The sequence below is a fragment of the Sarcophilus harrisii genome, chromosome 4 (assembly GCF_902635505.1).
Source record: "Sarcophilus harrisii chromosome 4, mSarHar1.11, whole genome shotgun sequence".
NCBI lineage: Eukaryota > Metazoa > Chordata > Mammalia > Dasyuromorphia > Dasyuridae > Sarcophilus > Sarcophilus harrisii.
Genome location: NC_045429.1, coordinates 390,565,751 through 390,576,369, shown reverse-complemented (window position 1 = coordinate 390,576,369; position 10,619 = coordinate 390,565,751). Strand labels below are relative to the sequence as shown.

General features: G+C 38.8%; 1 non-coding gene across 1 annotated transcript; it reads left to right on the top strand.

Annotated features, from left to right (window-relative positions):
- Positions 1–10,330: 10,330 nt before the first annotated feature.
- TRNAT-UGU lies at positions 10,331–10,403 on the top strand. Its single transcript has one exon. It is a non-coding gene; the product is annotated as a tRNA-Thr (tRNA).
- The last annotated feature ends 216 nt before the right edge of the window (positions 10,404–10,619 follow it).

Sequence of the window (10,619 nt, the reverse complement as noted above, 5' to 3'; positions counted from 1 at the left end):
GACAAGCCAGGGTCACTTCTGGGCGGGAGATGAAGAAGGAAAGTCATAGAGATTCTGCATCCATCTAATTCACTCCTATCTCTAAAAACCAAGAATAAAGACCAAGGACTTTTGCTTATCCTGACTCCAGTTTATTCTAAGATATCCAGGGTGCTAACTCGGTCTTCACATTTCCCTAATTAACAATAGTTATGGAAAGATTTTCCTGACTCTAAGCGTTTTTTGTGACATGTAAATCTCCTCTCAATCAGCCCTCTGTGAACCTTCTAAATGTAGTAAATATTACCTGATTTAGTATACCTATAGAGTCTGTTTAATTAGGCTTGTTTTATTAGAAGGTGAATTAGAAGGTACTTTATTAGGTAAAATTATGATTCTGTTTCATCAATTTTGTTCGATTTTTGTGACCTAAGAGAATATACTAGACTGTTGTATGTCAAAAAGTATTTGTCTCTCTGACATAATTTTGTCTATAAAAAGTTTCATTAGAATCCTAATCTTGGTCAGGGTTTTTTCCTATCTTCTGAACTGATGCTTAAGCAAATATAATTTAGTGTTATGCTGTTGTGGTAAATTTATTAAGCAGTAGTAACCTGCCACATGAACTCAGAAGAGATGACTTCTTTCTCCTTGGAAGTCTTCAAAGAGGCCAGATAATCATTCTATGGGCATGTTGAAGTGGAGGCTTTATTTTGGGGTTAGACTGCTAAAGTTCCCCCAACTCTCAAATTGTGTGATGCTGTGATCCTGATTCTAGCTTAGTTTACCACAGAATTTCTTTCTTCTCTAATGGCAATCAAACTTTCCCTTAAAAGTCTATCACAAGTCCATGGAAAAAGCGATTATAACATACTTCAGGAGACAACCTAGAGCCAGAAATCAAAGTCTCCATTCTGGGTCTGTAATGATCTCCTGAAATTTTAAGGAGATGGTGGGGGGGAAAAAAATCCCAACTCCAAACCAAAAATGAGAGAACTCCACTTTCCTCCCTCTACAATCTCTTCCTGCTGTCATTTCAAACTATCCCTTTTGCCATGCTCTTATTCTCAAGGACCTAGAACCAGAGCTGCAACCCAAATACTTCTCTAGCAGAACTAGAAGGAGTTTTCCTAGTGGATGAGCTTTTCCAGTGTTCAGGTGGAGGGGAAGGAGAGGAAGAATCTGTGAAACAATTAATCTTATATTCAAGTATTGTTTTGGCCTGAGACCCACAAGGCCTCAAGCTGGAGATATCTATCTATACCCTCTTATCTTCCTTCCCCTTGGCTTCAGCAGCTTGACAGCTGAGTAAAAAGAGAATTCATATAGATCAACTGAGGAAGAAAGTATTTGTTCTGTGATGAAAATCAAGCAAGCCAAATATCAAAGCTGCTAAATCAGACTGTCTTTTCCTAACCTGTTACTTAGACTCAATGAGCTGAAAGCAATATTAAAAATCATCAACTCTAAATGTCATTTTTCCCCTGAATATGAGGACACAGATCCCTACAAAAAGGACTTTTTCTGTTATTCCTTAAACCTGCCAGAGGGGGTCAAATTAAAATATGGAAGATCTTTCTTTAATTCCTTTTATATCAGTGGGATATGTAGACTAACCATTGGTTATGAACATGTCCCTCAAACATCTAGTTCATTCATTCATAAAATGTGTCCAAAGTTCAGACTTTGCTTTTTTAAAAATTTATTTCATTGAAGGAAACTAACAACCTAAATGACTGACTTTTTTCATTGTTCTAATTCGGGGTGATTGGTGTAGGAAATGCCACATGAGGCAATTCTCTCTAACAAGGCAAAGCAGCAACTGTTCTGTGAATTGGAGTCTTAGCCATCTGGAGCACATAGAAGGTTAAGTACTCTGACCATAGTCACATGGCCGAAATGTGTCAGAAGCAGAACTTGAGTCCAAGTCTTCCCCACTCCAAAGCTATATCTGTCTCATGCACAATGTCTCTGGGATTTTTTTTTTATATATTTATGTGAATTGATTGGATGTTTTCGTGTTTTCACATCACAGATTTAGAGCTAATAACTACAGAGGTAATATAATAAAGATGAAGAAACTGAAGTTTTATAAGATTAGATAACATCTTACAGGTAATCACAGGTCACAGGTAATAAATGAAATGATGGCTTCTAAGGTCATATCCAACTCCATTCCACGCCGCTGCTGAATCAGATACTTCCACAATAAGTATTAAAAAGCACAGAAACAAACATTGACCTAAATAGAAAGGAAAGCCATTATCAACCTGTGCATAACTCTTGACTCAATAATACTTACTACTAAGTCTATATCACAAAGAGATTTTTTTTTTTAAAAGGAAAGGACCTATTTGTAGAAAAAACATTTATAGCAGCTCTTTTTGTAGTGGCAAAGAATTAGAAACTGAGAGAATGCTCATCAGCTGGGAAATGGCTGAAAACATTGTGGTATATGATTGTGATGGAATACTCGTGCCATAAAAGATGACCAACAGGATGATTTCAATAAAACCTGGACTTATATCAACTAATACAGAGTGAAGTGAGCAGGACCAGGAGAACATTGTACACAGTAACAGCACAATTGTATGATCACCAATTGTGAATAATTTGGCTATTCTAAACAATACAATGATCGAAGACAATTTTAAAAGACTCATGATGAAAAATGCTATTCACTTCCAGAGAAAAAACTGATGGAGACTGAATAGAAACTGAAGCATATTATTTTTCTGTTTCTTTATTTTTAATGTGACTTTTTCCACAAAATGGCTAATATTTAAAAAAAGTATTCCATGTTTGCAGAGGTAGAATCTATATCAAATTGTTTGCTGTCTGGAGTTGGGGAGGAGAGAAGGAAGGAAGAAAATTTTATTTTAAATTTATTTTAAAGGAGAAAATTTATTTTAAAAAATGTTAAAAATTGTTTTTGCATGCAACTGGAAAAAATTAAATATTATTTTAAGAGAAAGAGGAAGAGGAGGAGGAGGAGGAGGAAAAAGAGGAAGAAGAGGAGGAAATGGAGGAGGAAAAAAAGGAGGAGGAGGAGGAGGAGGAGGAAGAGGAAGAAGAAAGGAGAACCAAATTTGCCCTGGATCACCCCCAAAGGAGGCTTATTTTGTTCTACTCTACTACTCCCCACAACTTCCACCCCCCACTTCAGAGTTCAGGTCACAGTTCAGGCTTAGCTTGGTAAAATACAACCTTATTTCACTCTGTGTCTCTCCTATGTACTTCTGAATCCTCAGATTCTCAAGATCACCACTCTCCCCAAATCCTGCTGATATGAGCAGTTCTCCCTCTTTTCACTCAAGAAAATTTTAGATCAGCAGGAAAACCCAAATGATTCTGAACCAGTTTTGGGGGAGAAAGTGAGACAAATAGCCATTCCCCTATCTATTCTTTCCCTTTCCCATGCTTATTTGCATATATTTTTACTAGAATTGGGGATCTATTTGCTGTCATAAAGTAAAGAAACCTCACCTTTTCCTATGGAAAGAACTGATTATTTTTCTATGATACTGATAAACAATTACTAATTTAGGATTAAGGTTTTTTCCCCTTTATTTCCTCATTCAGGAACCAGTCTATGTAGGCCAATCAGCCTCTTGGAAGGACATTGCTGATAAATGACATTGCCTGAATCCTCCTGGTACATGCTCTGTTGTTCTGGTGAGAGAAGGGGTATACAGGAAGGGGAAAGGCCAGCCAATAAGAAGACCTTAGGAACAGAATCAAATCCAAGTGAATTCTTGTCTTTAGGAAATAAGTCCCTGTCATTGTACCCCTCCATCAGAATCTAGGGGAACCCAGTTTATAAAGGAGAAAATCAACCAGAGTAACCTGGATACAGATATCCCTTTGTCCAGACTGCAGGAGGTGGTTGAGTTTCTTGGTTAAGTCACATTCTCAGCAGAAGGAACTAAAGACTTTTAGCCTAATTCCTCATTAATATGTATACTCCTTTCATTAATTGTTCACCAATCAGTGTTGATTTTCACTTGTCAGGGGCACCTCCTTTTCCAAAAGTATTTAAACATTTAGGGGTCTCCGTGGTTTTTGTCTTTGGTTACTGATAGAGCCCAGTAACCATCAATTTATTATCCACTAGTCTAATTAATTGACTATTAATTACCCAGAAACTCTGTTTCTCAGGTTTTTTCATTTGTTTTATTAGCTCCTACTTCTTCCCATAGTGCCTCAGCCATCTGCTACCCCTGTGGAAGTAGAGGAAGAGAAGAGAAAAAAAGGAAGGGAAGTGAACAAGCATCTATATCCACAGGCACTGTGCTACTTCAAGATATAATGAGTCTCCCCTTTTTAAATGTTTGCAAGCATAGGCTAGATATCATACATTTGTTATTCGGTAGTAAGGAACCTAGAACCTGACACAGACATTTACTAACTATGTGACTCTATGCAAGTCACTTAACCCTGCTTGTCCCAGTTTCTCCATCTCCAAAATGACCAGGAGAAAAAAAATGACAAAGCATTCCAATATCTTTGCCAAGAAAGCTCTATAAAAGAATCCTGAAGACTCAGACCTGACTTAAACCACTGAACAAGTAGGGAACTCCACCAAATCAACAGGTCAGAAAATCCACTGGCTGTATTTTACCTTACTGTCAGTGATCTCAAATATAGCAGTGCTGGAAAGTGACAGTCAGGAAGCTCCATCTAGCTTTCTCATCTCCACATCATGATTATGTTCCTTCATGTTTCCAATATACAGCTGTCTCTGATCCCTACTCCCTTTTCTTTTTAGGTAAATTCAGCCCTTCAAGGACAGCAAATACCTTTTTCTATTACTTCTCTATGATCCTGTAGCCAATAAATTAAACATGGATATAACTTTATAAAACAAATTCTCAAAGGTGAGAAGGGCTTGGGTTGTGAGTTAAATTAAATGGGGAGAGAAGGAAATAAAAGGGTAGATAGCAGGACAAGAGATACCAGATAATGGTATTGAGGATCAAGGAGGATGTGGGTGCCAGATGATGGTATCTGGAGAGCAAAGGATGCAGGTGTCAGATGATGGTGTTTAATTCAACAAGAACCACACCTGCTGGGAGATACTTCTCACCAGAAATCTAGAAGTTTCAAATGGAAAGTTTGAATAGCCCCGAAACGCAAAAGAATCATTGCCCAAGAGTTTATCATGCTCCCACACCTCCCCCTGGTGATCAATTTTGAGAACAGCAGTAGATGTATAGACAGGAAACTACTCTACTGACTCTGAGCAAAGGCTCAGAATGAGACAAAGCAAAAAGGAAAAAAGAATTGTTGAAAACTTCCCAAACTTTTCCCCTTTCCACTAAAACTTAGATGCCCCTATGGAGCCAAGATCTCACTGATTTAAGTCCTCCCTCCTCAAAGCAGAACTACAACCCCTCAATGTCTTCCCATCTTATGGGATTCTTATTCATGCTGTCTCATTAATCAGCCAAAGAGGCATCCAGCAATATCCATATGGACCTTTGTCTCATTTTTTGACATTGTATGTATCAGAACAAATCCTAGCAACAGTGCATGAGGCACTGTTCTGGAAAATGGATTTACAAGAACAAAGAATAAAACCATCCCAAATCACAATAACCTTACATTCTAATGACAAGTATATCTGAAAATATACTCAGTATAAATATAAATTATATATATATATATATATATATATATATATATATATATATATGAATTTGGGGAGGAGGGAGGCACTACTAGTCGAGAGAATCAACCAGCTATACACACAGGTTATCCACTGATTAATTACCCTTCCTCATTCTCTCTACAAGATCAGCCTATCTTTTTTTTTTTCTGATCCTACATTTACCTGAGGTTATAATTTCTTCTAAGTAGTTCTTCATTTGAAATGCGTTTCACTTCAAGTTGTTCATGTCCATCATAGTCCTTAAAATACATCTATTGTTGCTCAGTCATTTTCAGTTGTGCCCAATTCTTTGTGATCTCATTTGGGTTTACTTGGCAAATATACTAGAGTAATTTGCTATTTATTTCTCCAGCTCATTTTACAAATGAGGAAACAAGACAAATAGGTTTAAGTGATCCTTTCCCAGGATCACAGAGCTAGCAAACTTTATCCACTAGATCACCTAACTGCCCCAAAAGTGAGCTTAGAAGAAAATTAATCAGAGACTGTGGTATATACCACGACTTACAGCCAAATAGCATCAGGAAAATACTTTGCATTTAAAATTATGCACTGTTGTTTCAGAGAGAAATTTGGGTTAAAATAACTGTAAGGTTTCCCAGGGATAATCTAGCTAGTGCTCCACCCTTACTCACTTCCCCAGTCCATTCATTATGAATCTACTTTATTCTCCTTTGAGGTACACATACATGTACAGACAGATGAACTAATAATATATGTACCAATGGACAAGCTTAGAAGGTTATCTATACCATTCAGCTTGGGCATCAAAGTCTAGACCAGAAGTATCAAATATTGTAGGTCACAAAACTATCAAGGACACTCAGATCCCACTCATTTACACTTATAAATAGGATTGTGTTTTCATATTAGTTTTTGTAAATGTTTAACCACTCGGGGGCACTGCTAACCACTATCCTGATACTGTTCACAATGAAACCCAAGCTTTGGATTGTCCTATGCCAAACCCAACACTAGAGAGAGCTCCAGAAAAGTGTCAAGTTGTGCATGATTCCCTATCTCTCTCTACTGCATTAGTGTCTTCCTATGGAAAGCAACACTAATATCACTCAAAGACTGTTATTAGTGTGGATTTATCCAATTAAAATAGTCTAAAGTCCCCTAGGAAACAGTCTCTCCTGGCCATTATTCTTCTGATCTATTGCTCCTCTTCAACTGTATCAGCAACCTTTCTTATTTTGGTGATGTTCTCATGAACCAGCTCCTGCACAGAGACTCCATGGGCTCATAAAAGAAAGCCAATGGCTCTCACCTCTTTCCTTCTCTGTCATTAAAAAGCCCAGCCCCTAATCCTTGCCATGATTACTTCATTCCCCTATTCACACCTTTCTCCTCAACTCTTCTGGTAATACCCATTGTCAGAGGCTTCATTGGGGTTCAACCAAATACACGGAATTTGGTCAATTCTCCCTCCACTCCGCTTTTCATAGTCATGGCAAGAGAAAGAGGATGAACAAGGGTGTTATAAAAAATCCATATATTCTTCATATAGATAAAAATGTTTATAAAACCTGCTTTGTGTAGCAGCTAGGCATTTTTTGATGGAAAATTAAGTCTCCTGCGACAAGGAAAACTCAAAGCTTTCAAGTCACAGGAATGCATAAGGAGCACAATTTTCAAAAACTGCCAAGGGCTCACCAGTGGTTTATACGATCTCTGCTACCTGGGCTTTCTTCCACTTCTTCCCAGGTTGCTGTTTTTCTCAATGCAATTGACTACATTTCCAAAGTATCTTCTACGATTTTCTGTTGAAATGGAAAAGTCACAGGCCAAGTTGACCATGATGGGGAGGGGATCAAGAACTTACATTTATTGAGAGGACTTAAGAAAGAAAGGATGATATTCTATAATAAAAGATGTGAAGTATTCTAGAATTTTTTTGAGGCCTAAATTTAATTCCACTTAGGTACAGGAGGAAAATCCTTCCCAAAATCTTCCAACATCCCTAAACTTTTTCTCATTTTTCTACCTCCTTTCCTCTCCTCCAAGGAAGAAGTTTTAAGAGATGGGTGACCAGAGTAGAAGAGATTTCCTTTTGTTTTTTCCTCTTCTCTACCCCAAATCCTAATATCATGATAGCTAAATCCTAGGATCTAAAGGAGTTACAGTAAGTAGCTAATTCAATTAGTACATTTCTACAAAACAGCTCAAATCAGAGTTTAGATCCTGCTTTTTGCTTTTTACTGACTGTGTTACTGTGAACAAATAGCCCTGAGTTTACATATAAGTGCAAAATAGTAATATCTATAAAATCTAATTGTGATATTGTGCCACAGTTCTCTTTTATTATCTTGACTCAGTTTCCCTAAAATGTCCTGCCTCAATTTTCCTAATTGTTCTGCCTCAGTTTATAATTGTTCTGCTCATTCCTACAAAACCACCCCTCCCTCTTAATCAGAATATTTGATAAGGATAAAAGATCTTATATTTTAGAATATCAGACTGCCTCTCCCCATCCCAAGCTATTAGAATATCAGATAGTCTTAACGAGATGTCTCTTCCCATCTCTCCGGTGCCTCCCTGTTATGTCATCCCTATCTCTGCACCCTGACTCCGCCCCTGCCTCAGTCTACCCCCTGTGTCTGAGCCACATGTATATAGGTCATTGAATACTCAGATTGCTGGCTGGATTCTTGGAGATGATAGTCTCATTCAGCCCTGGGACCAAACCATGGATCCATTTGGTCCCAGTAAATCTCTGCCTTTCAAGTAAAATATTAAATACTCTCTACTCTCTATCTTGCCTCAGTTTCTCCCGCATTATATTGAGAGCCAATTGAAATAAAAATATGTAAATGTAACGGTATGGTCCTGGGTCCCCAAGCTCCAGGTGTACAACAGAACTGGTTCATTCTTGGGGACTTCCTCCCGAATTAACAACTCTGCTTTATTATCCCAAAATTTCTACTTGGAAAACTCAGAATAAACTTTGTGTCTAAATCTTCAAAAAGTATTCACAGATCCCATACAAGTATACAAAGTAACAGTGCATACATACTGAGTACAGGATAGTCTTTAGTTACCTCCCTCCCAAAAAAAAAAAAAAATTCAGAAAACACAAGGCTCTCTTAAGAGCCCACAATCAAATCCACCAGATACATAAAGAATTCATAATAGCCCATAAACAATGTCCTCCTTTTCCACAGGTACTCATGCAATCCTCAGGAACCATAAGGCTCCCTTGTGATTTGGTCCCTAGAAAGGAAATAACCTTGGGGCTGCCAAACAGGCAACAACATAACATTATACTCTTATAGAAATTCATACAAATATTTTGCTTTAAGGCACTTAAATGACTAGGACTTCACAGGAGAGAAATACAATTGCAATTGGAACACAGTTAAAATCTGAAATTTTGGTGAATCGTTGTTCGACCATCAGAAAGACCCTCTTCTGAATATTTTAACTTCTCCAGAAGGAAAACCCATTTAAAGATACCAGACATTTAACTTTCTCCTTTCCCCTTTCCCATTTGACCCACACCATCAAATAAGTGATTCTGACCGTGAAATATAAAGTCCAGGTCCTTTAAAAAAAAGAAAAAGCGGGGGTGGGGAGGAACCTGCTCTCCTAACTGCTCTCCATCTGACCTACAGGAACCATTAGCACAATTCTATTCTCCAGTCAAGGAAATTATCCTAATCTCTGTAGAAAGTCAAATTCCTGAATTTTCAAGTTTGGTGTCTGGCTGAAGCTACCCAAGAAATTGCTTCTTTTCAAGATTCTAGTATCTTATTGCCAAACTTCCTAAAGTTTGCTAAAAACCTGGGAAGTTCTCACCTCCTGATTACTAGGTCCTCTTCCTTGCTAAGTAATTCAGCTAAAACCATCAGCCCTCATGTTCACTCGGACCGCTTACCTCCCTATTTCCACTGCTGTTCCTGCTGTCTGCTAAGGGGATCCCCTCACACCCGCTGGAACCAAACATTTTCACTTTATTCCCACCAAAATTCCCACCCTTGTTTTTCATCTCTAGCTCAATGATAAACAAGCCAACGCTAACTTTGTCTTTGGGAAGGGCACGACCGGGAACTGCCTTTTCTCACCCCAGACCACCAAGTTCAAAGGCCTACAGGCGCGGCAGCCCCGCCGCCGTCCGCTATACGATGGACTTTCCAGATCTTTTTTGATCCACATGAGTTGCATCTTGCATTAAAATGCAATCTCCTACAGGGCAAAGGCTAGCTCAGTTACATATCTGTATCCCCGAGCCTAGCCCAGTGCTTGACGTCACATGCTTATTGATTGACTGGTGATTCCAAGAATACAGTATTTTCCCCAAAGTGCTTAAAGAGCTCAACTCTGGAGACTTTGTAAGCAGCAGCAACTAGAAGGTGTCTAGTTTGTGTAGAATATTCCAACTCAACAGGAACGACGGGCAACCAATAGCAACATCCGGGTTGCAGTCATAAATTGTTTAATTAACTATGTAATTCTAAATGGGAAGGACATCAAAGGAGCCCCGCCCTCAGGTAATCCTTTATTTTCCTAATTCCTTCTTTTAAATGCCGAAGCCGGCAAAGCATCCGCAAGTTTTATTTGCCACGAAAGAGAAGGATGACTCCTTGGGAAAACGATATTTATCAAAATGAAGTTAATAGAAAGCGGAAGCGGCCGAAAGCTCGCTATCATTCAATTATATTGAAAAGGATGATAGGTGGCTCCATAGCTCAGTGGTTAGAGCACTGGTCTTGTAAACCAGGGGTCGCGAGTTCGATCCTCGCTGGGGCCTCTTCCTTTAACTGCTTTTTTTTTTTTTTTTTTTTTCCATCTCCAAATACGTTTCACAGGCTCTGAGGAAAAAAGGCGCATTTCGGAAAGCCTCGCCAGCGGCGGCCCGAGAAGAGCCAAACGCCGCGATGCTTAGGACGCCCCGGGCGAGACTCCGTAAGCGAAGGAGCTGCCGCGCTCGTGCTCCCCGCGGGCACCTCCCGAGGTCCTCACTAAG